This window comes from Urocampus carinirostris, chromosome 15, assembly GCF_059441175.1.
Source record: "Urocampus carinirostris isolate Australia breed hairy pipefish chromosome 15, RoL_Ucar_1.0, whole genome shotgun sequence".
Classification (NCBI taxonomy): domain Eukaryota; kingdom Metazoa; phylum Chordata; class Actinopteri; order Syngnathiformes; family Syngnathidae; genus Urocampus; species Urocampus carinirostris.
In genome coordinates, this window is record NC_142363.1 from 28,949,886 (window position 1) to 28,965,762 (window position 15,877).

Genomic DNA, 15,877 nt, shown 5'->3' on the forward strand with positions numbered 1-15,877 from the left:
GTACTATACTTTCCCTTCTTCCCAATAAAACTAAGAGAAACACACGCAAGTGGGTCCTGTCTTCGTTCTGGTCCTGACAGTGAAAGCACTCAAGAGGTCGCATGTTCGATTCCCAGCTCCCCCGTGTTATATGTCGAAGTGTCCTTGGTCAAGACACTGAATCCCCAATGACCCCGATAAGCAGGTAGTTGCCTTGCATGGCTGACACTGCTATCGGTGTGTGAGTGTGTGTGAATGGGTAAGTGTGAAGCAAATTGTAAAGTGCTTTCGGAGGTCTTCAGTGACTTGAAAAGCATTATATAAATGCAGACCATTTCCATTTACATGTGGAAACTGCACGCGCTATGTAATTTAGCAACGTACTGTCATGATTACTGATGCGGGGCACCTGAGTCAGCCGCGGACGCTGATTGGCTGTTGACCTCTTTTTAAACCCCCGCCTTTCTGTCAAACATTTGTCGGAGCGTCTGCGAACCTACGCTACACGCTAGGCAAGGTTTTGTGACTCCTGACTCTTTCCTGCCCTGTTTTCCGTCTGAGTCCCGTCGCCGACCTTTTTCTGAACCCGTTTACGTTTTTGCTCCTCCGTCCCGGCCATCGACCTGTATTTTCCTCGCTCTTGACTTTGCGTTCCCAGTGATCTGCTACCCGTGACCGACGATCACCGGATCGTGGGTGCAAGCCCTTTCCTCATTCTAAATAAAGCTGAGTGAAACGAAGGCAATTGGGTCCCGTCTCTGTTCCTGGTCCGTGACACGTACGTGTTTCTGAGACTTTTCCTAGCTAGCCATACATCACTTTCTCCTGAGATCTCCGATGAATAAATTTCAAAAATGGACGTTTACAGTCAATTCCTACAAAAATCACCTCATCGTATTTCTATTTCCGCCCCCGTCTGGACCTGGAGGGCTTCCCCCGACTCACAAATGTGGAATCTCCACATGTTGCCCCCCGGGAAATACGTAGTAGGTGTATATTTCGGGCTTTACCGTCAACGATCAGACATGACAGCAAGAGTTATGGCAGGAGAAACGAAGGGCATGGAAAGACATGAGGAAGGGGAGACCAGGGTTCCCAGAACTCTTCCAGACGGATGACCTGATCCGGTCTTTTTCCGAGTTTCTTAGAAACATTTGGGGGGTATCCCGTAAAGTGAGGGTGTCAGAGTGAATGCTCAAAATAGGTTCGATAACTCGGGGTTCCTGTTTGTCCGTTTTTGGGGTACTACGCCACATCTGGGTAGCACATGTAAAATGACACACACAAAACTGAAACGGTATTAATAAGCCAGTTGGTATTTTCTGTGCAATTCACTGACTTGACAGAATGTGATAAATGAGGATTTGCAGAAAATCCGCAGGCGGTCATTTGTCGATAACGGGAAGTTCATTGTTCCGTACTTTGATTTCAAACCTTGCGAGACGCTGAGTCACAGTTTGGCGAAAAATGACGAGTCAATGAATCGAAAATCGAGAGCAAAAATGTGGCTGGTGCCACTTGTTGCTTGTAACCGGGAAAAAAATGACATTACTACAGAGAAATCTTTTCTCGTGCATTTAATATTTGAATTTTTCATGGTGCCTATTTAACTCCAAACGAGACAGTTAAATAAATAAATTTAAATAAAAGATAGGGAACAAGGAATAGAATTTTTACTGTTCCACAGTTAAATGACATTTTATTGTGTCTATAATCATCATCGTCATAATAACTCATTGCACTCACCTGCACCCACTCGTTCGGCACCAACTGTTGCTTGTTGCCTGATTAATTCCCCTCCTATTTATACCCAGTGCCCCAGTCACTCCCTGTCAGTCCGTCAGCAAACCTCTATTTATATGTTAATAAGAGAACCTTAAAGTCACATCTTAAGTGGACTGGGAGCCAGTGCAAGTTGGCCAATACAGGAGTAATATGCTCAAACTTTTTGGTCTTAGTCAAAAGTCTAGCTGCCGCATTCTGAACCAGCTGCAAACTTTTAATGCTAGACATCGGGAGACCAGAGAGCAATACATTACAGTAATCAGGCCGAGAAGTAATAAACGCATGAATTAAAATCTCTGCATCTGATTGGGACAGCATCGAACGAATCTTCGCAATATTACGGAGGTGGTAGAAAGCTATTCTAGTAATATTTTTCACGTGTGACTGAAACGACAGATTAGGATCAAATATAACACCTGCATTTTTGACCGAGTCACTAGATAGATAGATAGATAGATAGATAGATAGATAGATAGATAGATAGATAGATAGATAGATAGATAGATAGATAGATACTTTATTCATCCCCGTAGGGAAATTCACACTTCCAGCAGTCTACCCCGTTGTTTATTAACAGATTAACATGATGCCCTAGGGGTGCTTGTAGTGGAGTGGATGACGACACGCTAGTCCAAAAGTTCGACATCCCTGCGGCAGATAGAAATCTTTTCTTTCTGAAAATCCAGGGATACACCACCTCGTGTTATCAAGTCCGCCTCCTCTCCGATTCCCCCCGGCTTTCGTGTCTCTGTATAGCGGCGTTGAAGCCGGATAGCTCCGGGTGGCTACACGTTAGCGTCCGGAATGCTAAACGTGAGCCACGTTTCCGCAAAACACAGCAACTGCGCTCCCTGTGCGTTTCGATGTTTTCCACCAGCACTCGATGATCTTATTTGGTCGTGAGTTCGCATTTACCATGATTACGGATGGTACCGAAGACTTATAACGCCACTAGCCGCTTAGCTAGCTCTTCTTCCACGATAGGCCCCTTCATAACGCCGGCACGAGAATTTTTCAGGGCAAGGAGTTGATTCCTTGAATAAACGCATTTTTGTGCGCTAAAACCAATGCCCGCTATGGGTGATATTACATTTGTCTAGGTTCAGGGTAGTGTGAACGAGAAATAAACTCACTGATCCACACCGCCAGGATCTAAAACAATGACATCGGAATGTCATTGGGATTAGACAAGTGTGACCGGATGGTTGCAAAGAGAGGCAAGGTCATCAGGACTGAGGACACCGACTTACCAGAAGGCCATATCGGGATTATCCAAGGCAGTTTTAATTCAATGCACTTTATAATCCTATGCGCTTTACAGGATTAAAATTTCAGTTTCAAAATGTTCTGCCAGGTTAATATTTGTGGATCAAAAGTAAGGAGACAAAATTTGAGGAAAAACGAGAAAATGTAAGTTTCCCCGACAACAAATGACTTCGTAGTACTTTACCCAGGAGGAAAACGTCAAAATTGAACAAACTCTACGGTCTAATAAACTACAAAAAACTTTGACTTTTGAATGTATTACAAGCATATGTTCTAGTTAAAATACGTCCCGGTGGGTCGCCTGTACCAAATGCTTAGGAAAAATAATCCTACCTGCTGTTTTAATGGTTACGGAGGAACCTACAGTTGTGGTCAAAAGTTGACATACACTTGTGAAGAACAAAATGTCACGGCTCTCTTGAGTTTCCAGTTATTTCTACAACTCTGAATTTTCTCTGATAGAGTGAATGGAACAGATAGTTCTTTGTCACAAAAACATTCAAGAAGTTTGGTTCTTTTAAGACTTTATTATGGGTTAACAGAAAAAGCGATCAAATCTGCTGGGTTAAAAATATACATACAGGAACTCCTCTAGACAGAATTGGTGCAGTTCGGTTAAATGTAATGGCTTTCTGACATGGAATTGTTTCTTAAGCATTATCCACAAGTTGTCAATAAGGTTTAAGTCAGGACTTTGGGAAGGTCATTCTAAAACCTTGATTCTAGCCGGTGTTTGAATTGGGTTTGGGGTCATAGATAGATAGATACTTTATTCATCCCCGAAGGGAAATTCACATTTCCAGCAGCATCCCTGAGCTAAGAACAATACAATAATAAAGCAAAAAGAATACAATATACAAACACCCAGTGTGACGTGCAAATGCCCACTGTAGCGTGTTATATAGAGTAACTAAATAGTGCTACACAGAATACATATTGCAGTAAGATTCGGTAATATCCAATGTAGGTGGTGTGGTTTACTGTGGGCTTTTACTCTGCCGGGTAGAGTTAAAGAGCCTCATGGCATGAGGAAGAAAAGATCTCTTCAGTCTGTCCGTAGTACAAGACAGTGACAGCAGTCTGTCGCTGAAACTGCTCTTCTGTCTGGAGATAATGCTGTGTAGTGGATGCGATGGATTGTCCATGATTGACCTCAGCTTTTCCAGTGCCCGTCTCTCAGCTACTGTTGTTAGGCTGTCCAGTTCTTTGCCCACAACAGAGCTCGCTTTCCTAGCCAGTTTATTGAGACGAGAGGCATCCTTCATCCGTCATTGTCCTGTTGGTAAACCCTACTGCGCCCAAAACCCAATATTTGGGTTTATGAATTGAGGTTATCTTGGAGAGATGAAAGGTAATCCTCCTTCTTCATTATCACATTTACTCTCTGTTAAGCACCAGTTCCATTGGCAGCAAAACAGCCCCACAATTATAATACTACCACCACCGTGCTTGACAGTAGGCATGGTGTATTTGGGGTTAAAGGCCTGACCTTTTCTCCTTCAAACATATTGCTGGGCATTTCAGCCGTCTTACCACAAAACTTTCCTCCAGAAAGTTTTATCTCTGTCCATGTGATCAGCAGCAAACTTCAGTCGAGCCTTAAGGTGCCGCTTTTGGAGCAAGAAATTCGTTCTTGCACGGCAGCCTCTCTGTCCATGGAGATGCAAAACATGCTTGACTGTGGGCACTGACACCTGTGTTCCAGCAGCTTCTAATTCTTGGCAGATCTGTTTTCTGGTGATTCTCGGTTGAATCTTCACCCTCCTTACCAGTGTTCCCTCTAAGCTGTGCGCGTGCGCAATTGCGCACTGCTCGCATATTCTCAGCGCACAAGAAAATCTAGCCGGCGCACAAAAATGAGGGCTCAAAATTACTAATTAAGAAGCGACTTAAGTCGAAGTTACAGTGCATGAAGGTAAAAATACACCGGTTCCCCTGACGTTGTGTCCTAAATGCGGTATTTTTAAGTCAATGTCGAACGAAGTTGAAAAGTAAAGTCAGTAGAGTTTGTCGAGAACCGGCTTATTCGGCTCGGCTCACTAAAAGGAGTCCTAAACGGCTCTTCGGGTTGTTTTTGCTTCTTTAATCCCAACATGACCAAATCTTTTGTAAAATTATGCACAAAATGACTTAAAGGAAGGGGGGAATAGAACAAAAAAGAAAAAAATACCAAAATGAAAAAGTAGTGAAAAGCTGAGAAAAAATGAAACAAAGGGAAGAGAAAAAAGAAGGAAACATTTAGAAAAAAAGCCAGAAAAAAAGAAAAGAAAGAAATGTACTTGGGGCGGCAGTAGCTCAGGAGGTAGAGCGCTCGTCTTGGGATCAAGGGATCCCAGTTCGAGTCCCGGCTCGTCCGTGTTACATGTCGAAGTGTCCTTGGGTAAGACACTGAACCCCTAATATCCCCAATAAGCAGGTCAGCGCCTTACATGGCTGCAAGGCCGCTATTGGGAAATGTGGAGCACATTGTAAAGCGCTTTGGGAAGTCATTGACTTGAAAAGCGCTATATAAATGCAGATCATTTCATTTCATTTTACTTAAATGGCCACCAGTAGTAGTCACTCATAATCACTCACAAGAAGAGGCAATACTATGAAGCTCATTTCACTGACACAACTTTGGAAGTCATGAAAATTGCTAATTCGTATTGTTTTCGTGAATGTTTTTTGTGACAATGAACTATCTGTTTCCGATCACTCTATCATAGAAAAATCAGAGTTGTCGAAATAACTGGAAACTCAAGAGAGCCATGACATTATGTTCTTCTCAAGTGTATACTGTATAAACTTTTGACCACAACCGTAGATAACACGAATTATTTTTATTAAAAAAGGAATGCCCGCCTGCTGCACCTGCGTCGTCACGGGCGCGAAATAATTTTACAAATGTGAGACTTTGCCAGTTCTGCATATTTACTCCGGCAGAATTCATATTTGGTAGCGGGCCACACAGAAAGACTTTATGGGTGATGGGAGTCGGAAAGAATTTGGATGTTGAAAAGTCAGGTGCATCCGACTGGTGGTGCCTCTCACACATGGCAGACTGCTTGTCTTGGGCTTAAAGAAGAAAACAAAAGACATATGTGATTGTGAAAATGGTTTTGGAGATTCTCGTTGGAATGATTATGGGCCTCTAGATTTAACGTAGGAACAACAAGGAAGGGTTAGGGTTAGAGCAGGGGTTGGGAACCTATGGCCCGCAAGTAGTGTTCCCTCTGAGCTGCGCGCGTGCGCAATTGCGCACTGCTCACACATTCTCAGCGCACAAGAAAATCTAGCCGGCGCACAAAAATCAGGGCTCAAAATTATTAATTAAGAAGCGACTTAAGTCAAAGTTACAGTGCATGAAGGTAAAAATACACGGGTTCCCCTGACGTTGTGTCCAAAATGCGGTATTTTGAAGTCGAGTCGAAGGAGAACGAAGTTAAGTAAAGTTAGTAGAGTTTGTCGGGGAAACCGGCTTCTTCGGCTCGGCTCACTAAAAGGAACCGGCTCTTTCAGGTCCTAAACGGCTCTTCAGGTTGTTTTTGCTTCTTTAATCCCAACATGACCAAATATTATGTAAAACTATGCACAAAATGACTTAAAAGAAGGGGGGGGGTCGAACAAAAAAGCAAAAAATACCAAAATGAAAAAGTAGTGAAAAGCTGAGAAAAAAAGAAACAAAAGGAAGAAGGAAAAAAAGAAGGAAACATTTAGAAAAAAGCCAGAAAAAAAGAAAAGAAAGAAATGTAGGAAAAAGGTAAATAGAGAACAAAAAGAAAAAGGTAACAGCTCGGAAAAATAAACACAATGAGATTTTTTTAAAGGAATTAAAAAAAAAAGGAGAAAAAAAAACCTGGAAAAAAGAAGAAAAAGTTTGTGTTGCATTCAAATAATTTCCAATTATATCAAGTGAATCTCGTTGCCAACATTGTACTTCCACTAAAAAATTTGATTAAATACAGTTCTGTATCTTACAACCGACGAAATAAGTCCCCAAAAATATTAATATTATGCGGTCCAACCGGGCACAGCCCGAAGGGACGACATGGGTCCCTCTTCCCATGGGCTCACCACCTGAAGGAGGGGCTAAAGGGGTCAAGTGCATAGAGAGCTGGGTAGTGGCCAAGGGAGGAAGGTGAGAAGCTCAGTCATCCAAGAGGGACTCTGTGTAGAGCCACAGCTCCTCCGCATTGAGAGGAGCCAGTTGAGGTGGCCCGGGCATCTGATAAGGATGCCTCCCGGACGCCTGCATCGGGAGGTGTTCCGGGCATGTCCCACCGGCAGGAGGCCCCAGGGGTGACCCAGGACACGCTGGAGAGACTATGTCTCTTTCGGCTGGCCTGGGAACGCCTCGGGATCCCGTCGGATGACCTGGAGGAGGTGGCTGGGGATAGGGACGTCTGAGCATCCCTTTTAAGGCTGCTGCCCCGCGACCCGACCCCAGATAAGTGGAAGACAATAGATGGATGGATGGTTGTCGCTCATGCTTAGCCGAGATACAAGTATATATAGGACACAGTATAGTCTCAAGGTATCACGCCAACAGAAGCCGTTTTGGCTGTAAACAACTAAAGCATCATTTAAATTGAAACTCGTTAAACAATCCATTTTCATTGTTGAGACACTTTATGACGAAAAGCCAAAGAACAAGCTGTAACCCAAAACAAAGCGCTAGCAAAGAATGTGGAGCAAATTGATTGGATGAGCAGTAGGAATGGGTGGAGCGCAGTCTTTCCTCTTTGCCCAGTTCCGTCTGCACTGAATGTAAATACTTTGGTATCCTAGATTGCAGTATTTGGTGACATTATTACAAAGTAACTTTGCTTGCACCATGTTTTGAGACCATTATTTAGTAAACACTAGTAACTGTGAGAGGGAGACAGATTTTCAGTGGGATATTGATATTTATATGGGACACAGGCTCTTGCATTCATATTATTTCATAGGTATTATCACATCATCTATTATCACACAGTGAAATAAAAATATAAGGTGTGGCTCTCTCTCAAAACAAATCCAAATATTTTTGCTTTTACGGCGCTTTGGTTCATAAAGGTTCCTAACCCTTGGGTTAGTGGTTAGGCCTTAGGGGTATGGAGTTAGGGGTAAGGTTAGTGATTAGTGGGTTAGTGTGAGTGGATTAGGGAGGGATCATGACTCTTTTTATGAGTACATCTGGCTCGGAGATGCATCAAGTTTCTGCCACTAGCAACAAAAACGCTGTAGTGCTTTTCTACCTTTAAAGCTCATAGGAAATAATTTTGTAAGGATTTTTATGTTACAATGTTTGTCCATTACAAAAACAAACTCACCTGGTCCGTGAACACTGCATCACTGGTTAAGAGGGCACAGCAGCGCCTGTACTTCCTGCGGAGGATGAGGAGAGCCCACCTGCCCCCACCCTCCCTCATCACATTCTACAGGGGCACCATAGAGAGTATCCTGACCAGCTGTATCTCTGTGTGGTGTGGAGGCTGCAGCGCTACCGACTGGGGTAGTGTGACGAGGGTAACGAGGACAGCAGAGAAAATAATCGGGACTACACTTCCCTCCATTCAGGACATTGGCCAGAAGCGCTGCCTATCCCATGCTAAGAACATTATCGGGGACCCCTCTCACCCCCATCATGGACTGTTCACTCTGCTAGCCTCTGGGAAGAGGTACTGCAGTGTGCGGTGTAGGACCACCAGGTTCCGCAGTAGTCTAGTCCCCCTGGCCATTAGACTGTTAAATGGTCAATCTAACATATAGTTAACCTAAATCTTAACGGCTGCTAATCTGACTTTTTGCACTACTGGCAGTTCTTTATAGCTTGCCACTCCTTGCACATTTGCTCTCTGCACTATTGTACTTACAGCGTTATTGTTACAGTGTTAATGTTACTGTTTACCTGACTTGTTAACCTGAATGCCCATTTTGCACATCTGGTTAGCTACTCCTCTTGCACTATCGGCACTATGGTAAAATACTATACGTAGCCATAATACAATACAACTTTTACTTATATCTGTACATTCGAGGAAACTGTGCGGGTCAGATGTATCGACATTTCGTTCTGTATACACGTGTACTAGAATGACAATAAAGTAGATCTGAATCTGAATCTGAATCTGAATGTGTCTCTTAGCCAATGAGATGCATTAGAATATTCATACTTACGTCCGCCTGCGTAAGTTTTTGAAAAATATGATTAATCAGAAATTATGTTTGTAAATGTTGAAGATATGCAACTATAAAATGGAATGGAAAACCAATAATGGCCACTCGATTCCAGAGCTTAAAACAATGATCACGTCACATAGCGCAAGGTAAATAAAGCTGGATACTTTTCGTTTGCAGTATTTTTTGCATAAGAACTCTGCTTGCACCTTGTTTTGAAACAATTACGTACGAGAAAATAAGTACTGGGAAGGAGACAAATTTTAAGGGGGATATTTGTTGAAATCGGACACACTATCTATCTATCTACCCTGGTCATATCCCTCGAGAGGGGTGACCGACAGCAAGACAAACACATACAAAAATAAAGAAAATTTAAAAAAAGGGAAAAAGTAGCAAAAAACACACACAAAAATCTTTGGACCATGGCCAACCCAAATGCACCCAAACAAGTTAAGCACCTTGGTCTCGCAAACTCTAGTTATAGGGTCACTAAATGTGAGAGGATGTGGAAGTAAAGCGACTGAGTGGAAGAAAGAGTAGATTGGAAGGATGATAACTAAAAGGAAATTGGACACACGCTATGGCATTATTATTTCATAGATTTGATCGAATTTCGCACAGTAAAATAGAATGCGCTACAGAATTAGCTTTTGTGTGGAGAGTGGGTTTGGTTTAGGGAGGGGCTAAGATTTAGGGTGTTAAGGGTTAGGGTGATACTATGAGGGGGAGAGTTAGGTTCAGCGGGTAGAGTTAAGGCTAGGGTTTTGAGTTAGGACCAGGGTTGGGTAGGGTTACTTTAACTTGATTACTTTCAATTACTTTTGGATTACTCCAATACCAAATATGCTAATAAAAGACAAAATAAACTAAATATGAATCAAATGACTACATTTTGTGCAGGCTTGGGGAGTAACGGAACACATGGAAGGGTAAAAATGATCTTGGCAAGCTGTTTGGATTTATTTGCATTTCGTTTCTGTCGCATTTTATGTTCGTTTTGCCGGAGATTAAAGAGATCAAAGCCAGGAGAGAAAGCTTACCACGTGTTGTGAGTCATCATTGTATTCATATTTACTTTCTTTTGTCTTTTATTAGCATATTTGGTATTGGAGTCATCCAAAAGTAATTGAAAGTAATCAAGTTAAAGTAACCCTACCCAAACCTAGGACACAGGTTTTCTTAGTGGCTATATTTAGGGGTTTTGGATAGGGAGTTTGGGTTAAGGGGTTAGGGGATTAGGGTTGAATATTTGATTTAGGGTTAGTTGGTTAGGGCTAGGTATTTAGGGGGTTTGGGTTAGGGAGGGGGCAGCACGGCGGCGCAGTGGGTAGCACGTGTGCGGCACAGGTCTTGGGAACCTCCTGTGTGGGTTCAAATCCAGCTACCGGACTTACTGTGCGGAGTTTGTATGTTCTCCCCGTGCTTGCGTGGGTTTCCTCCGGTTTCCTCCCACATTCCAAAAACATACATGTCAGGTTAATTGGCCAGGTCTAATTGTCCCTAGGTGTGAATGAGCGAGTGAGTTGTCTCTCTTGCGACTGGCTGGCAACCAGTTCAGGGTGTCCCCTGCCCACTGCCCGAAGATAGCTGGGATGGGCTCCAGCACCCCCGCGACCCTACTGAGGATAAGCGGTGCAGCGAATGAGATGAGATGAGATGAGATGGGTTAGGGAGGGGTTAGTATTAAGGGGCTTAGGGTTTGTGTTAGATCAGGGGTGTCAAACTCATTTTAACTCGGGGGCCACACGATAGATCAAACATTATGTTGGGGGCCGGACTAGGAGATTAAAGAGAAAAAAAAAGAATAGAATAGAATAGAATAGAATATACCTTTATTGTCATTGTTACAAAATGGGTTAACATATTGTGACAACGAAAATGGGCATGACACTCCAGTTTCACACATTCACAGTGAGGTAAAAAAACAAGAAGATAAAGGAACAGAGAAGATAAGGTTATAAAACAAGGAGGGTAAGGTTATAGTTATAATTTACACAATATTTACACAAGAAATGTCGGCATGTAGGATGTTACATACAGTTTGGTATCGTAAGGGTTTGTGCAATATGCATTTGGTGCAAAATTAGTCATCATGTGCAAAATAGTCATCATAAAAATGGTGCGCCGCCCGGGAATCGAACCCGGGTCGCAAGAATGGGAATCTTGCATGATGCCACTACACCAGCGGCGCAAAGAGAAATAAAGAGATAAAAGAGAGAGGAAGGGAAAAGGAGTGAGGGCGGGACAAAGAAAGAAAAAGAGAGAGAGGGAGAGAGCGTGAGAAACAAAAGATAAAAAGTCGTGAGAGAGGGGAAAAAGATAGGGAGAGGAAGAAAGAAATCCAAAGAAAAATAAAAAGAGAGAAGGAGAGAAAAGAGAAAAGAAAGCGCGAAAGGTAGGAAGAGAGAAAGAGAAGAGACAAAAGGAAAAAAGGAAGTTAGAGCAAAAGAAGTTAAAAAGACAGAGAGAGAGAAAGAAACAAAGAGCAACAAAGGAAGAGAAAAAGAGACACAGAGAGTGAAAAAGAGTAGAAGAAAAGGGTGGAAAAGAAATAAAGAAAGAAAGAGAGAGAGAGAAAGAAATACAAGTACAGTGTCTTTGTTCGAGGCACCTGGCTTTGGCAACATCAAAGTGACATATTTCAACCTGCAGCTTGTTTTTCTCTTGCGCTTCTCTGAGTGTTGTCTGGCGGGCCGGATTCCATACCTTAGCGGGCCTGATCCGGCCCGCGGGCCGCCCGTTTGACACCTGTGTGTTAGATGGTTAAAGTTTGGGAATTAGAACAATGGAAAACAAATCTTAGAGACGTATAAAGCACCTGACACAGAGTTTCATTCGTAGTGTTCCATATCGTAACGTGAAGCCAAGATAAGGTACGGATGCCGTAACCCGGGGGTCGTTGCAATCGCAACCTAACTAACATCATCTTTTAAACGGCCTCCGACAAATTCCACGAATCGCATACATTCAAAACAGGAGCGGTCAGCATTTCCTTCTCGACCTTTCAAAACACGTCAGAACCTCAGCCCAACAGATAAAAACCAGGCCGTGTTTGTGTTTGCCGAATTCCCGGGCAGCGTTCCCGAACCGGCCTCGCTTTTCGCGCACACCAGTCAAAATATCCCCGGAGCCGCCAATTCTCCGATAGATGATACACGAGGATGAAATTTATACACATTTCAGACAGTATAATCGTATCGTTTGCGAGGATGGGTTGTAAAACGGGGTACTTTGAACAAGAGCTTGTTGGCATTGGCCGGAGTCTCCAGACCGTGGAAATAAAAGGGATGATCGTAAAAGCCAAAATGGCTCCAGACGACCGGTTTCCAAGAGAAGCGGCGAAGAATGACGGTGATCACGTGCTTTGGTGACATTTACACAAATCAACGATGCAAACGCGTGCACAAAAAGAGGTAAAAACGGCAGGAAAACCAGACTTAGAACCATGCAGTCGAAGACTTGATTCCGACAAAAACCTCCAAATGTTATTATTATTTTTTTATTATCAGGCTAATTGTAGTCTTTCAAGGAAAGTCACAATAAAGTTTGTTTTTCCGAGTGTGAATGTTCGAGGAATGGAGTCATGTTATTATTGAAAATGATGTCGAAAATCTCACATAAATGGAGTGTGCAGCTGCAGCTATTATCGTTAAAAGGGGAATTTAATCACCTATAAATATTTTCAACAATAAGCTGTCTGTGAAATGGCTGCTGATTAATTTGTATATGGAAAAAATACAATAATCCTCCTAGATATGCTTGTTTTAAGTATCTCATCTCATTAGCCGTACCGCTTATCCTCAGTAGGGTCGCGGGGGGCTGGAGCCCATCCCAGCAATCATCGGGCAGTGGGCAGGGGACACCCTGAACTGGTTGCCAGCCAATCGCAGGACACACAGGGACAGACAACTCATTCGCTCATTCACACCTAGGGACAATTTGGACCGGCCAATTCACCTGAAATGCATGTCTTTGGAATGTGGGAGGAAACCGGAGTGCCCGGAGGAAACCCACGCAAGCACGGGGAGAACATACAAACTCCGCACAGAAAGTCTGGAGCTGGATTTGAACCCACGACAGGTTCCCATGACATGAACTGTGCCGCTAACCACTGCGCCGCCGTGCTGCCCTGTTTTAAGTATTACTTTTCTTATTTTGTATGTCTCATCTCATCAGCCGTACCGCTTATCCTCATCAGGGTCGCGGGGGTGCTGGAGCCCATCCCAGCAATCATCGGGCAGTGGGCAGGGGACACCCTGAACTGGTTGCCAGCCAATCGCAGGGCACCCAGGGACAGACAACTCGCTCGCTCATTCACACCTAGGGACAATTTGGACTGGCCAATCCACCTGAAATGCATGTTTTTGGAATGTGGGAGGAAACCGTAGTGCCCGGAGGAAAGCCCCGCAAGCACGGGGAAAACATACAAACTCCGCACAGGAAGTCCGGTAGCTGGATTTGAACCCACACAGGAGGTTCCCAAGACCTTAGAACTGTGCCCGCACACGCGCTAACCACTGCGACACCGTGCTGCCCTATTTTGTATGTTTTTAATATTATTTATGTCACGGTTGCCATGGCGCCCAATTGGCCCCGCCCTTGTTGACAGATTGGCTCCCTGTCAGTATTTAAACTCTGTCCTGTGAGACCCCTTTTGTCGGTCCGTCTGCGAACCTCTGTTTTACACGGCAAGCGCTTTTTTCGCCTGTCCCGTTTTTGCTCCTGATTGTCTCCCGCTACGATCTGTTTTGATCTCGACCACGTCTGTTCCCCGTCCCGAATTACGACCTGTTTTGATCTCGACCACGTCTGTTCTCCCGTCCCGATTAACGATTTGTTTCTGATCTCGACCACGTCTACTCTCCTCTCCTGGCTTTCGACTTGTTTCCGATCCCGAGCACGTTTTAGCTCTTCCATCCCGGCTACTGACCCGTTTTTTCCGTTCCCGACACCGCCATCGCTCGCCTCGGAAGTGCCACTTCCGCGTTCAGAGCGACCTGCTTCCCGCATCCAGCAATCCCCGGATTGTGAGCGCAACCCCCTCCCTGTCTTCTAATAAAACTGAACACCCTGAACTGGTTGCCAGCCAGTCGCAGGGCACACAGGGACAGACAGCTCATTCGCTCATTCCCACCTAGGGACAATTTAGACTGGCCAATTCACCTGAAATGCATGTTTTTGGAATGTGGAAGGAAACCAGAGGGCCAGGAGAAACTCTCGCAGGCACCGGGAGTAGATGCAAACTCCACCCGGGGAGGCAGCGGTTGCTGGAATTGAATCCTGAACCTCTGCACCATGCGGCTGCACATGAACTACTGGGCCATAATACAAAAATACAAAATGAAAATAAATTCAATTAATTAAACTTAATAAATATTAACTTTTTGTCATTTAATTTTGTTGTTGTTACTCCAGTAAAAAACAAGTTTCAATACAGCATCAAAGTTAAAGAAAATCAATTGAAATTAAATAAGTGACATTAAATGAAAATTAAATAAAGTTTGTCGTTTTAAGTTCATACACACACACACACACACACACACACATATATATATATATGTATGTACTGTATGTATGTATGTATGTATGTATGTATTTATGTATGTATGTATCGTATGTATGTATGTATGTTTGTACTGTATGTATGTACTGTATGTATGTACTCTATGGGTGTAGTGTATGTATGTATGTACTGTATGTATGTACTGTATGTATGTACTCTATGTGTGTACTGTATGTATGCATGTACTTTATGCATGTACTGTATGTATGTGTGTGTGTGTGTGTGTGTGTGTGTGTACTGTATGTATGTACTGTATCTATGTACTGTATGTATGCACTGTATGTACAGGGAGTGCAGAATTATTAGGCAAATGAGTATTTTGACCACATCATCCTCTTTATGCATGTTGTCTTACTCCAAGCTGTATAGGCTCGAAAGCCTACTACCAATTAAGCATATCAGGTGATGTGCATCTCTGTAATGAGAAGGGGTGTGGTCTAATGACATCAACACCCTATATCAGGTGTGCATAATTATTAGGCAACTTCCTTTCCTTTGGAAAAATGGGTCAGAAGAGGGACTTGACAGGCTCTGAAAAGTCAAAAATAGTGAGATATCTTGCAGAGGGATGCAGCACTCTTAAAATTGCCAAGCTTCTGAAGCGTGATCATCGAACAATCAAGCGTTACATTCAAAATAGTCAACAGGGTCGCAAGAAGCGTGTAGAAAAACCAAGGCGCAAAATAACTGCCCGTGAACTGAGAAAAGTCAAGCGTACAGCTGCCAAGATGCCACTTGCCACCAGTTTTGCCATATTTCAGAGCTGCAACATCACTGGAGTGCCCAAAAGCACAAGGTGTGCAATACTCAGAGACATGGCCAAGGTAAGAAAGGCTGAAAAACGACCACCACTGAACAAGACACACAAGCTGAAACGTCAAGACTGGGCCAAGAAAAATCTCAAGACGGATTTTTCTAAGGTTTTATGGACTGATGAAATGAGAGTGAGTCTTGATGGGCCAGATGGATGGGCCCGTGGCTGGATCGGTAAAGGGCAGAGAGCTCCAGTCCGCCTCAGACGCCAGCAAGGTGGAGGTGGGGTACTGGTATGGGCTGGTATCATCAAAGATGAGCTTGTGGGGCCTTTTCGGGTTGAGGATGGACTCAAGCTCAACTCCCAGTCCTACTGCCAGTTTC

General features: G+C 43.6%; 1 non-coding gene across 1 annotated transcript; it reads right to left on the bottom strand.

The window, feature by feature from the left end:
• Nucleotides 1-11,297: 11,297 nt before the first annotated feature.
• trnag-ccc (transfer RNA glycine (anticodon CCC)) lies at nt 11,298-11,368 on the bottom strand. The gene has a single exon. It is a non-coding gene; the product is annotated as a tRNA-Gly (tRNA).
• Nucleotides 11,369-15,877: the final 4,509 nt, after the last annotated feature.